Source organism: Numida meleagris, chromosome 8 (genome assembly GCF_002078875.1).
Source record: "Numida meleagris isolate 19003 breed g44 Domestic line chromosome 8, NumMel1.0, whole genome shotgun sequence".
NCBI lineage: Eukaryota > Metazoa > Chordata > Aves > Galliformes > Numididae > Numida > Numida meleagris.
Window position 1 is genome coordinate 6,279,947 of NC_034416.1, and position 12,922 is coordinate 6,292,868.

Here is a 12,922-nt window from a genome sequence, read left to right on the forward strand (position 1 = left end):
TATGTGGCTCTTTCCTGCAACATCATTTTGATATAAAATCAAAGTCTGGCATACTTTTCATTTTGGAGCTATACAAATATTTACTCAAATAAATTACTATTGTTAGAAACTTGTTTTGATAGTAGGTCATGACACTGTGGATATCTAAAAGTAACAGAAAATGCTAAGCAAAAGTAAAACACTAGGAGTGCTTGTTTATTTTAGAGGAAATGTAGTCATTATTTCTTCCCCAGGTTTTTTTGTCTATATGTGAGGTTATGTTTTCATACATTTGTTTGCATTCAGCACAATTCTGCATAAAGACAGCATGTGCAATGGTGCTACACAGCAGAAAGGGAATTTATTTTCTGTAGTAATTTCTGGTGTTATATGTAACCTGCGGGGTGTACTCTGCAGTATTGTATTTTGTGCTGGGCTGAACTGATGCCTGTCCTGCGCTGTGAGCAGGTGTTTGTGTCATAGCGCATATTGGTGAACAGGTCAGAAAATAAAGCACAGTCTGCCTGGTAGGCCGCTGCCACAAGGCCAGAGAACTGGGCAATGGAAGGCATGATGTGGAATGTACGTGCAACCCATTTTAGAAATAACCTGACTAAAGCCTGTGCTTCTCAGTATATGCTGTACATTGATGAACTTGAAGAATTGGTTTTCTTCTTCATTATCAATCCATTTCTTTTGTATGTGCAAACACTTCTAGAACATTTGTACACATTAGTGTAATGTTATTATAAAATACTGAGTGGAAGCATTTAATTTTATCAAAAATTAACTTATTACAGTTTAGCATGTATATCTGACATACAAATATATTATGTCTGAAGTTAGTTTGCCTGTGTATTTTATATAAAGAAAAAACAGAATAACATCTTTTTCCCTTCTGAATATAAAGACCTCAAGTGAATTTACTGGCAAATTTCACTTGCTATCAAATACACAGCATTTAAAACCCTATGTACTTACCAGGAAATTGTTTATTTTTGAATAAGTAAAATAAGGGGAAAATGTTGAATTATATTCTCCAATGCTATAAATGTAACTACTTGATCTTAGTAGTGAGTGAAGGACATTTAGTGTTACACCTGCAGCCAGCAACAAGATAAAATGACCTTTTTTTTTTTTTTGGCAAATTGTATTTTGAGAAAATTAAAAACAAATAAATAAACTTTTCCTAGCACTCCACCCTCCCATAAACCTGTGTTCATTGTCTTTAGTAGGTTTTTGAAAGTGATACAATTTCTAGAGATACTGATTCTCTAAGAAATCTAATTACTTCTTTCTCCATTACAACTTTGGAAGGATTATTCAAATATTTTATAGTCCTAACAGCACAGAGCACTTTAATCCTACTGTTTGTAGACTGTCATTCTCCTGGCTTCTTTCTGCCTGCAGTCTCCCTTCAGGCAGTACAGGCACATCCTGGTAATCTCAAAATCCAGGAAAGTGCTATCTGGCAATCAATGTCTGCCTGCCCCCTCTATTTATTTTGCACTCTTTGCATATTTTAAAATAAAGGAACAAGACTCACAATCTTCTCTGTAGCACAGTACAAACTATGACTTAAATAAACCACACATAATTGGTATCTGTCCTACTTAGTCCTGAGCTTGTTAATGCCATCACTTCTCTTGATCTTTTATCTGCCACCTGATTACTCCAAAGAATTCACCTGTTTGCTTTCAGACATGCACGCTGCCATAAGAAAGCATTAACTGAGTAAAATAAGATTCCAAGCTCTTAGCTGAAAGGAAAAGGGATATGAGTACGTCTCTCCAAGTAACAGGGTATAAGTCACAGCTCCTTATTTTCAGTGTATCATACTAACGTGAAAGTGCCATGAATTTGAAGGAACAAAGTCTCCATTTACTTCTTTCTACAGATGTCTCAAAAAAAGGCAATGTTGGATTTAGTGTACTTCTACGTGCAAGTTGAAAACAGGTTCTTAGCATGTCTTGTGTAGGCACTGCAGCCTATTTGTACGTAACTGTTTGATTATATAGCCATTGCAGTGATTTTAGGGCAGTTCTGTCAAATTTACACAAGATTCATAAGACAATTTCTATTTCTCAGAATGTTTTTTAGCCCTGTGCAATTGTTGCTTTTCACTTTTAATAGAAGTCCAGAATTATGTGAGTAGATCAACATGTGTTATCATGTTAAGTGTGCAAATCACATATATTTCAGCATGAAAAAAACATTGCAACCATTTGTAAGGACATTAAATATCTGAAAAGAGAAAAAGATTCTCAGTTTCTTTACAGAGACTGAGAAACTGCAATAATCTGCTAAAGATACCAGTAAATCCTGTGTGGATGGCAGAATATCTTCTGCAGTAAAATTTACTGTTTTCTTGTTATCAGTTCCACTAAATGCATCTATTGCCAATATTATTGTCATAAGTCCTGCTGGACTGGAGAAATTATCTTACTTGGGGTTTGATAAAGTAGTAATAAAGAAGAAGATGATTCTGGATATTTATTTTTCTTGATAAGGCTCTGTGAAGAAACCGGGAGGTGATGTATGAGAAATTGCTAAATTTCTCATTAGCTGTTCTGTGCTTCAGAAATCAGAAATGTGTATTTGCTGTTCAGAGTCATCACTTACGCATGGTTTTATTGCCGTATAGGTCAACAGGCTATTTAGGATGCATATCTTACCAAATTTCGTTCGTGGAATCTCTTGTCTCTTGAGGTACAAGGTAGTTTTGCAGTTTCTGGAAGAACATTGGTTAACAGGGTGATTTCATCCTGCTTTTAATACCTGTAGGGAAGGCAAGTTCATAGTGTGGCTAGTTTCAAGGTATGTAAATACGACCTGTTTAAAGAAAGGTTTGTTACTGCAGAACTGATTTTCAATTAATAGCTAGGGTTTTTTTTTCCTGCTTAAAAGAAGTTTTTGCTCTGTAGTATCATGTGACAATTTATCACAGAACTGGAATTAACTGAAGCCTTTTTTGCACCATCATACCTTATTATACCTTTATATATAATTTTGGTTCCTTGGGTTCTACCTGTTCTGCTATAGCAGATGAAAGAAGTCAAATTGAGGAAATCAAATTAAGGAGATCAATCCTATTTCCTAGCAGCTGTTGGCACCTGTTGGGAGCAGGCTAAATGCCACTTCAGACACTTTGATTTACGTCTGTATTCAAATCCACTGTTCTATAAGCAAAATGATCCAAGAGGTGGGAGGGCTGCTTTTGTTATTGTTTCACTATTCACCAGTTGCATATCATAACTCAGTGCTTCTTTCTATTTGTTTTTCTGAGAATTAATGTTTTAAGCCCAGTGTGTGGTTCCAGCTTTTGTCACTGCAAGTGAACTCCAGCCTTTCCCAATGCCTGACCAATAAAGCAGTTTATTTTTCCAGTTCAGCAGATTTGTTTCACAAGTATATTACTGGGTGAGAAGCATTTGCAAGTAGCTTTGTTGACAGAGGAAAAGGCTGCCAGAGCAGATTTTAGAATGCCACCTGTATTGTTTGGAGACATAAGAAGCTAGCAGACTGATTAGTTGACTTGTTACAAGGCCTTCTGATTACCATCTGCCACACACACCTTGCATGAAAATTCACTGATGGGAGTGAGGTCTCCAAATAGATTTACAGCTGGCATGTACTTTTTTTTTTAGCAAGAAAAACAACAGTTGCTTTCAAGAAAGCATTAGAAATGTTTTTATTTTATTAAATATTTTATTACCTACTGCTGATCAATCAACACCCTTCGTTAAATGTGTGATAAGTGTGGCTTTTTTTATGTTGTATAAATAGTACACTTTCAAACAAGGTTCTTGTTCAGTGTGAGGTTGATTCTTCTAAACAATGGACCCTTCTCCTGATTCAAAGGGACTTTTGTGACTATCATCCGTAGTGGGAGATGGACTCGCAGAAAATGGATACATTCCTGCTATTAGCTGATCTGACATCCCCTGCTGTAGTTACTAGTGACAAGTGCTTTTAAAGGGTGAAAGAAGTGATGCCTTCGTGCTCTTCCACTAAAATACTTTACATGCATGTATAGATTATTACCTAGTGATAACAGAATAATTAAATACACTTTACTCATTTTTCTTACATATTAGTGACATATACCCATATTTCTTCAAACATCCCACAACTTTCCAACCTGCCTAACAATGGCGATGTTATTGAATTTTTTTCATTTTAGAAGTATCCTTTTTTTGGCAAGGAGTAGATGGAAATGCTGCTAATTAATAAGCAGGGTTATTCTTTTTTGAATGTTACATTGGGATTTCAGTGCCCCAAATATGTGCTGAAGGAAGAATGTTGAAAAACTTTGTAGAAAGACAGCACTTGAGATGCATCTCTGATTATCGTGTCATAAAGTCATGATAAAAGATGTTTATCCTAAACATTCCATCGGATTGCTGAAGCTCATGAATTCATGGAAGTTTGTAAATCCTGTAAATTTGAGTTTTGTATAAAACCTGGTATTTTATTTTCCTGTCAGGTAAAATAACTGTTGTACCAGAATGTTCTGCCTGAAATTGCTGTTATAGGAAAGGATTCACGTTTTGTCATTTATTGTGCTCTATTTAGTATTCTTTACCAGAAAGTTGATCTGTCTCTTATTTGATGTTTCTAATATTTTACATTGTGACTGGATGCCCATTATGCTCAATTTCATTATGTAAGCGGGCTACAAAAAGGCTGGGAGAATTGTAATGGACTGTATTTAAATTGTTGTATATGCCTTAGAGTGTAGTTTGTTATCTTTCACAGATTTTCTGATGGGAAAATTAGGTTACATCAAGTTCTTGCCAAAAGAAAAATATAGCCTAAAATTTTGAAGTGTTAATCACATTCTTTGGTTGTTGTGAAGACTGTAATACAAAGATTCCAGAGAAGTTGGGGGCCTCATATTTGAAGTACTTGGTAGTATATTGGTACCAGATGTAGAACAGAAAGAGAGTTTTTTTCTGATTTAAAGGAGAAGTGCTAATCATGTTGTCATGTTATCACACATTTTTTTCTACTTTAATTGCTTCAAGGACGTATGTCTGATTATGGAAATACCTTAACGTTTAAGAAAAAGATCATCTCTAGAAGGCGAGAATGTGGCATAGGTTTTCTTACAGTGAGGAAATGGATGTATAGAATTACTGTTTTATTTTCTTTACTGTCTCTATTTTCTTTTCAAGTTAGTTAAACTCATCTGTTCTCCTTTCTTCTGTAGCATTTTTGTATGATCACAGAGCTTTGAAGATGTCTCTGTGATTCTTTAGTTTTTTATTTTCCAGTGGGCTGTCGGGAATAGCAGACTGATATGGTGTTAATGGACCTAATGGAGATAAAGTTTAGTGATGTTGCTCACACACTTCATCATTCAACCAGTGGAATGTTTTATTGTTATCTCTTCTCCATGGTTGCTATTTTAGCTGGTCCTAATTACAATTAAATATTCTAAGGCTAGGTAGAATAATGCTCTTTTTTTTCCTTGTTCTTTTTTTTGCAGTTTTATTGACGGTTAATTCCATCCTGTTTACCACCAGCTGGAACAAAATATTTCTATTTGCAGATTGTTTTCAGTCATTTAGTTCATGGCTAAACAAATTTGCATATCGCTCGTAAAATCTGTTAATCATCTTTGACTAATGTTTAAAACATACTTTAGGCAATCACAAGAATGTGTGCCATAAATACATCCTGTAGGCAATTTTAGCCTCTTAAAACCCATGTACCAAGGAAGGGATATTTCTTACATTTCTGAAATGACTTGGTCAGTCATGCCTACGTTGATCTGCAGGACGCAGTAGTCAAAGTTCAAATGATATATCCTTGTGCTACTAATTCTGGTTATTTGTGGAGCAGTAAAATAAGACAAGTTTAGAGAGGATAATATCTCCTAATGGGCAAATTTACTTTTTAACCTGCAACAGAATGCATTTTGTGTATTCACTCCTGTTTTTCTTGCAATTATGTTGTCTATGTAGTAGAAAGTAGAATGGTTAAATAAAAAATGTGAACTGCCTGTTTCACAGGAAGAGAATTAGCTTCCTGCTGAATATATCAAAATTGCCTTGAGAGAGCAGCAACTGAATTCATGAGACATGACGAGGTTGTTAAGATGCATACTTTTAAATTATTACTGATATGTAGTCATTGGTAACAGTCTTATTTTAATTGTATTTCACAAGCTGGGCATTCCTTGTGGACAGTAATGCAGTTCTTTTTTTTAAGCAGATTCCTGAATATATTAGAGATTAAACTAGTCTTTGTGCCTATTTTGGATGCTCTATTGGAGCATCCAAAGGAGGGCTATGAAGATGGGGAAGGGTCTGAGGGCAAGGTGCATGAAAAGTGGCTGAGGACCCTCCGTGTGTTCAGAGCAGAGGGCTATTTCTGAAAGAAAAAAAGGTCCAGAAACAGACGATGTATCAACATTTTAATGAAAACATTAGTAGAGGCTTACCTGTGCCAATATGAGGGATAATGATGATACCTTTGAGTGATCTTGAAGAAATAAATTGTTAACATCTTAGTGCCACTCCTGCAAGTTGCTTAGTTGCTCAGCTGTGCCATTCAGCTCATATTATCTTTCAGACCTGCTGCAGCAGACGCTTTGCAATGCATGAAAAAGAATTAGAAGAATAATACAGTCAGAAAAATGCTATCATATTTCATCAGCAATATGAAGTATTTTTGGATGCTTCCCATAGTTTATAATTTTATGACAAGAATTGGTGACAAAAATTCATTGGTCAGAGTCTTAAAGACGCCACAGAAAATTATCCCTATACATCCTGTAAGCACCTTTACAGTTTCCACTCTGTGTCTGAAAACTGCCTTCAACTATTCTTAAGCAAAGTAGCTTTCTCAGGTGCTTTCTCAAACTTGAGCACAGTTTATGTTCTATATTTTTAATTTGTTTACAAGTAGCTACATACTCGATCTCTGCTGGCCTTTCATAGAACCTTCCTGTGATAAAAATAGTGGCGATAATAACAATCATTTTATTTGTTTATTCTTACAGTATATTAATGGTGGTAAGGCTAGATTTCCAGAAATGTAGCTTTGATTTTAATTCTCCATCCTGCTTTGTCAAAATTTGTTTGTAGCTATTGTGTACATAGTAAATTTAAATATGGTTTGTTTCATAGTTCTGAAGTGCAGCTATGTGCTAGGTTTGCAGATTGGCTTCAAAGCAGAATGTATTGAGGCTTTACTATTTGTCCTGGTTCATCTTTTTCAGTGCCATCTGGTGTCAATTAAAGGAATAGTAGATCTCCTTGTAAGTGTTCAAGATGAAAAATAAAAACAGGAAAAGGAAAGACAACTAAAATTATTTAGAAGAACAACCTGACTTATGCTTTTTTCTTATACACACATTTGTAAACAAGGAGGGACTTGGATTTTAAAGGTACAGCATATTATATTATTAACAATAAAAAGTATCATGGCAATTTGTTATTCGCTGCTCCCTTGAGGTATTCATAGTTGGCTATTTCCTCTTGATCATTAGAAAAGAATCTGGTGAATATAGTTTATGGAAGTCAAAGGGCATCTTAGATTTCATTTGTGCTTGGCCTGCAAATAGCTTCAATGTGTCAGTTTCTACCATCCAACACACACAAAATTTCTGCCAGAAAGAAATTTCTTGTCCACAGGGTTTTAATATGCCTGATATGAGCATCTCAACAGATTTTTGCATGTGGGGAGACACCTCTAAACCATAAACAGTTATTTCACATTTTCCTTTGATAGTAAATTTCTCATGAGGAAAGACATATCCATGACAGAATTTCTACTATTTCAGAACATTTGTCTTAAGATTTAGGTTAAATGCAAAGATATTCTGGTGATACATTAGCTGTGTAGATAAATTACTAGCTGATACTGAGTAAAGTAGGCTGGATTAATTGTTGATGGTTAGCCAAATGAAGCATAGATGAGTATGTTGTCTGGAAAATTTTTGCAATATTAGAATATTGGAACCTTTTTTTTTCTGGAATTTATGCCAGCTTGGATATGCTGTGTATTTATTCAGCACTAGTGTCGACTGGGATTTCTACATGGAGAGCTTCCTCTTACATTTTTATTCTCTTGGAGGAATTTCTTCTTTTGAAGTTAATGAAAACTGAACCAAAATGTATAGTTCTTTGCTGACAATGGAGTTCTTGTTTTTGTGTTATTCAGAGTTTAACAGATGGTATTTAAAGGACAAAAGGACTTGCTGCCTGTGCAAAAATGTGACCTCGGTACAACTTTTACTTGAGGTTACTGTAAAAACTTACTAAGCAGATTATTCTAATTGAACCAATTGACCCATTCCTTTGTCTCTTTCAATTTATCCTTAATGTATTCATCAAACTTGTGCCTTAGAAAATGTCTAAACCTGGGATGTTAGCACTTGCAAGCTATTTATGTTGATTCCTACTACTTTTACAATTTGTGATTGGGATAAATACAATCACATTTAAATTACGTAGTGTTATCTTTTTTAATTAATAATCGAACAAAGTATTATCAAAGAGTAAGACTGATTTCAGAGGTCAAACATCAATATTAACTGTTGTATTTTGTTTTCTTGGGCTCAGTCTAGTATTTGTCTATCAAAGTCAAACACAAATGTTTATATTTTTTACTCAAATAGGATCAGAAGCCATTCCTGCTTCATTTTCTGTCTGTCTTTAAATCATTACTGGTTACTGCTTGAAACTGGCTAACTAATGAGAGTTGTGTGGCCTATGCCATGTATTTGTGGTTAGTGCAAGTCACATCTGCTGCACCGACATTATTCTTTTCACCACCACTTAAATTCTTTTTAGAGCTATTTTACAGCCTTGGCTAACTGTGTCAGTCAGTTTGTTGTAAGTCTTTATCTTTGGTGCCTGTTCATTTGGATCAGATTCAGAATTAATGAAAGGAAAGATGGAAAAAGCTGCATTTATGTAAAGATCAGTATACTAAATAAATAATCATTTTGCTAGGCTACTTAGCTGGAGATTAGCTACATTTTGTGTTTTAAAGTCTATTGTCTAGGCTTACAAAAACATAGATACCTTGAAAAACAGGTAGCTATTGCTGCAAACTCACATTGGAACAAATTCAAGGTGGATATGAAGCTTGTGTAGGAAAAATAAAAATACTATCTGTATCTTCAGTCTTTTGAAAACATGACCCTTCTCTTTATTTGTTTTGGATTTATTTGTTTTGGATTTTTTTTCTTCCCCATTTTTGAGAAAATCTCTTGAAGTGTTCTGTAATTTGGGAATTTGGAGATTAAGTTCCAGCGTGTCTCAGCCTTTTTGTAATCTAAGGTTGTAGTTGACGAAAAATACAGCAGCCTCAATTATCCAACTGTAATCACAAATAATTATGCATTTCATGTAATGTAATCAAGCATTTCATTTTAGCTACTATTGTTATTTCGTGTCAACAAATGGCTTCTTTTCATTGCTTTCTGTTTGCCAACAGATGGCAGCAAAGGATTGAGAAGTAAATTTGGGTTATTTTGTTTGAACAAATAATTACCTACCAAGAAGCAATCAAATATCACTGAAGGCATGTTTTCTTCATCTCAGCTATATAAGATAAATTTTTAAAGATGATTTTTAGTGATCAGACAACACAAGAAAAATCAAGCTTGTGATTATTTTTCAAGGTTGTTTTTAAGCTCATCTATCTGTTCTTATATATGCATCAGACCGAAATTATTTCTAATGTAATACATTAAGGAATACTGACATTTTGTCATAAGCGCGCACAAGGAATGAATCATCCTCTTTGATTATTTTCACTAGAATCTATATTTCGGATAAGTTTGTAGCACGTGACTGTTTCCATGGAACTTCCTGACATGAATGCCCAGATTCCCAAATGCTTCAGGAGCTTAGATACCCGCATGAAGTTCCCAACCCTAAGTTAGCATGGATGCTCAGGAAATAGGTTTGCAGTAGGCAGTATTTTGAGCAGAGAGCCACAGGAGTACTTGATAAGAAACAAAGAAAAGAAATATACTCAAAGTTATGTTTGTCTCTATACTTAGATTAGTATCATCTACTGTAGAATTACCTTCACAGCCTGGACAGCCTCTTTGATGAGACACTTAAGGCAGCAAGAGTTCACAGAGCCTGAAGCTGTAGGTGACTGCCCGTACTGAAAACATTATTGTAGGTCAGCTGAGCTCCATAACTCATTCCCTTCCTGGCTTCATGGAGGTGCCCCACAGGAATAGATGCCCTCCTTCCGAACAGCAGGTAGTGTTTCTCTAGAACAGAACACTCTTCAATGTGTAAATTTGGGTTAGCACTTCTGGACAGCTAGAGATTACTGCATGACTGGAAAATACCTTCTGTTGGCCAAGGGAGCTTTACACTATGTTTTGCTAGTGTAAGTCTGCACTGAAGCCATTAGTTCAGCAAAATGCTCTTTTTATTTTTTTTTTTTTTTTGGACCTAGTTTCCCATTTTGGAAAGTCAAATCATTACATCTGAAAGATTTGTTGCCATTTAAGCAGGCATATTTTGTAACAGTACAACTATTATATATTACAGTACAATCTTGCAAGTTTGAAGATGTGGTTCGTTTTCAGAATTACATTGGTTTGTTCACCCTAAACAGAATTGATAATGCAGAATAGAGAGACCTCAGGACTTTTCTGTTTGAGTTTGCCAAACAGTGAGTCAATGGGAGTTGACATGATCACTTATAGAGGATTGATTCATTAGTTTGGATGCCCAAAAGAGGGAAGATTATTGTTTTTCCCCTCATGTAATGCAATTCTATCCATAAGCATGTAAACTTGTAATTTCTCTGACTATGAGAAAGGGGTACTAAAAAGAGGTCTGATTGTATTGTGCTCATTACATTGCAATTACATGAAGTCATCACCCGTACAGGCACCAACAGTGTTGTCTTTGATGAAGGGCTTCTAAAGTAAGATACATTTTTGAGACATTATATATATGTATGGGACAAACATTTGAGAGGCCTGATCTAATAGTGAGCACTCAAAATAATATTCGGTCATCTCAAACGTACTTCACCACTGGCCATTTTTGTCTGAGGATATTGTGTTGAATAGCAACAGAAACATAAATCATTTTTCTTGGAGACTGACACAATAGTTTAATTACTTCACTTGCTTATAACACTATGTATTTTTTAAGTTACAGTATAATGAAGAAATGGTGCATAAAAACATATAGCAAAGCAGGATGGAGGGAAGTAATGAAGAGAAGGGAAAAGAAACACGATGGCCTGTGTGTGATGGGTGGGTGTAAGATGCATTGGAATTTCAAACATCCCCTGTGGCTTTACTCAGCAGAAATGATCTGCACCTCCTTTGTGTGAGTAATATCTCAGCAAGCCTTAGAACAAATCCTCACACTCTACTGACTTTTAACGCTTAACAGAAAATGAGTCCCTGAATAAAAGATGCGACAAGCTAAAAGGGTCTTTTCATTGGGAGTCAAAATAAATGCTGCAGAGAGTTCGTGCTTTTGCTGTAAGAGCAGGTGAATTACGTTTTTACTCTCATCCCATCTCACGCAACTGCTTACAGCTTTTCTAACACTTACCTGGGGATCTCTCTTCATGTGAAACAATCCATTTATGTGGAGGACAGTTAAGAGACTAGTCTGCCGCTCATTAAGGAATGTAAAAGGAAGCCTAGGATAAGAAACATGTTTTAAAACAGTACCCAGGAGAGGGAAGAGGCAGGCAAGGGATTGGAGTGTGAGTATTAAAACAGTTTTAACTGTCATTATTTTTTATTAAGCATTGAGAAGTCTGAGAAGACTTAATAATAAAGATTTAATTCTCTATATAGTTTAGGGGCCAAGAAACAGGATTTGTTTTAAAACACTGAAGAGTTGTGTCATGTTTCTAAAGGGATAGTAAAGGTACAAAGCAGGGGTGGGAGGAAGTGCTCTAAAAGTTAATAAAATCACCGATTCCTACTCTTTCTTCTCTTTTAAGTAAGCATTAATTGGAATTGCCAGAAAGGCTTTTATATTTCTATAAGGATAGACCTAGGTCAGGCTGTAGCTGTGCTCAACTGGCTTGTGCAGAGCTCACATCATGGAAATGAAAAAGCTGGTAAAGGTCTCTAGAAAATTCCTTTGAGAAAATGAGTTTGAGAAATCAGGAGCTAGGTAGTAAGCATTTATGACAAGTTGAGAGTTTCTATGGCAGGTTATCAGTCTTATGCCATTGACTTACTGTATGAAAATAATACATTTTTGCATTCCCATAGTAACCAGCAAACACTCCTTTTAAGACTGTTTTTTTTATTAAATTAAAATCTTATTTTCGTAATCCTAAATACCACTGTTAGAAGGCTCTTGTGATAGGTGTGAAGGAAATATGATCTGCAAAACAACTAAGTTTTTTAATACTTAAACTTACTTTACATCTGTTGTATGTTGCCATGGTGCTACAGCTCTACATTATCAGTGGTAGTAAATCTGGATATTAAAGATGGCAACATCTGCTTCCAGATCAGATGACCTTTATTTTAGCTAGCACCAATAGCACTTTGCTGCCTAAAATGAAAATATACTTGATTCAAAATAGAAATTAAATTTATATTAGTAGATGGCAACATAGATGGTAGTTCTTTGTCTTCTCAAACGAAAATATGATTTCTATGTAAGTAATGTTTAGCTTTCCTTAATAAATAAATAATTGAGAGCCTGACATCTACTGTCTGGACTGCACTGTCATTTGTAATGAATACTAAACCACAATGTAATGAAACCATCCCTATTGACTGGACGCCAGCATTACTATTCATACTGATTTTACATTAATTAAATATTAACTAGTAAGCTGGACAGAATATTTAAAGGAAAAGATTTTAGGGACAACATAGATGAAAGTAATATTTCTTAGGGAGATGTATGTAGGTGTACATGTTGTGAAGTGTATTTAAATGTATGATTTTTATCCAGTAGACACAAAA

The 12,922-nt window shown here is 35.1% G+C and overlaps 1 long non-coding RNA gene across 1 annotated transcript in view; it reads left to right on the forward strand.

The window, feature by feature from the left end:
- LOC110403003 overlaps positions 1-12,922 on the forward strand; it is a 274,642-nt gene that overhangs the window by 135,045 nt on the left and 126,675 nt on the right. The window lies entirely within an intron of this gene.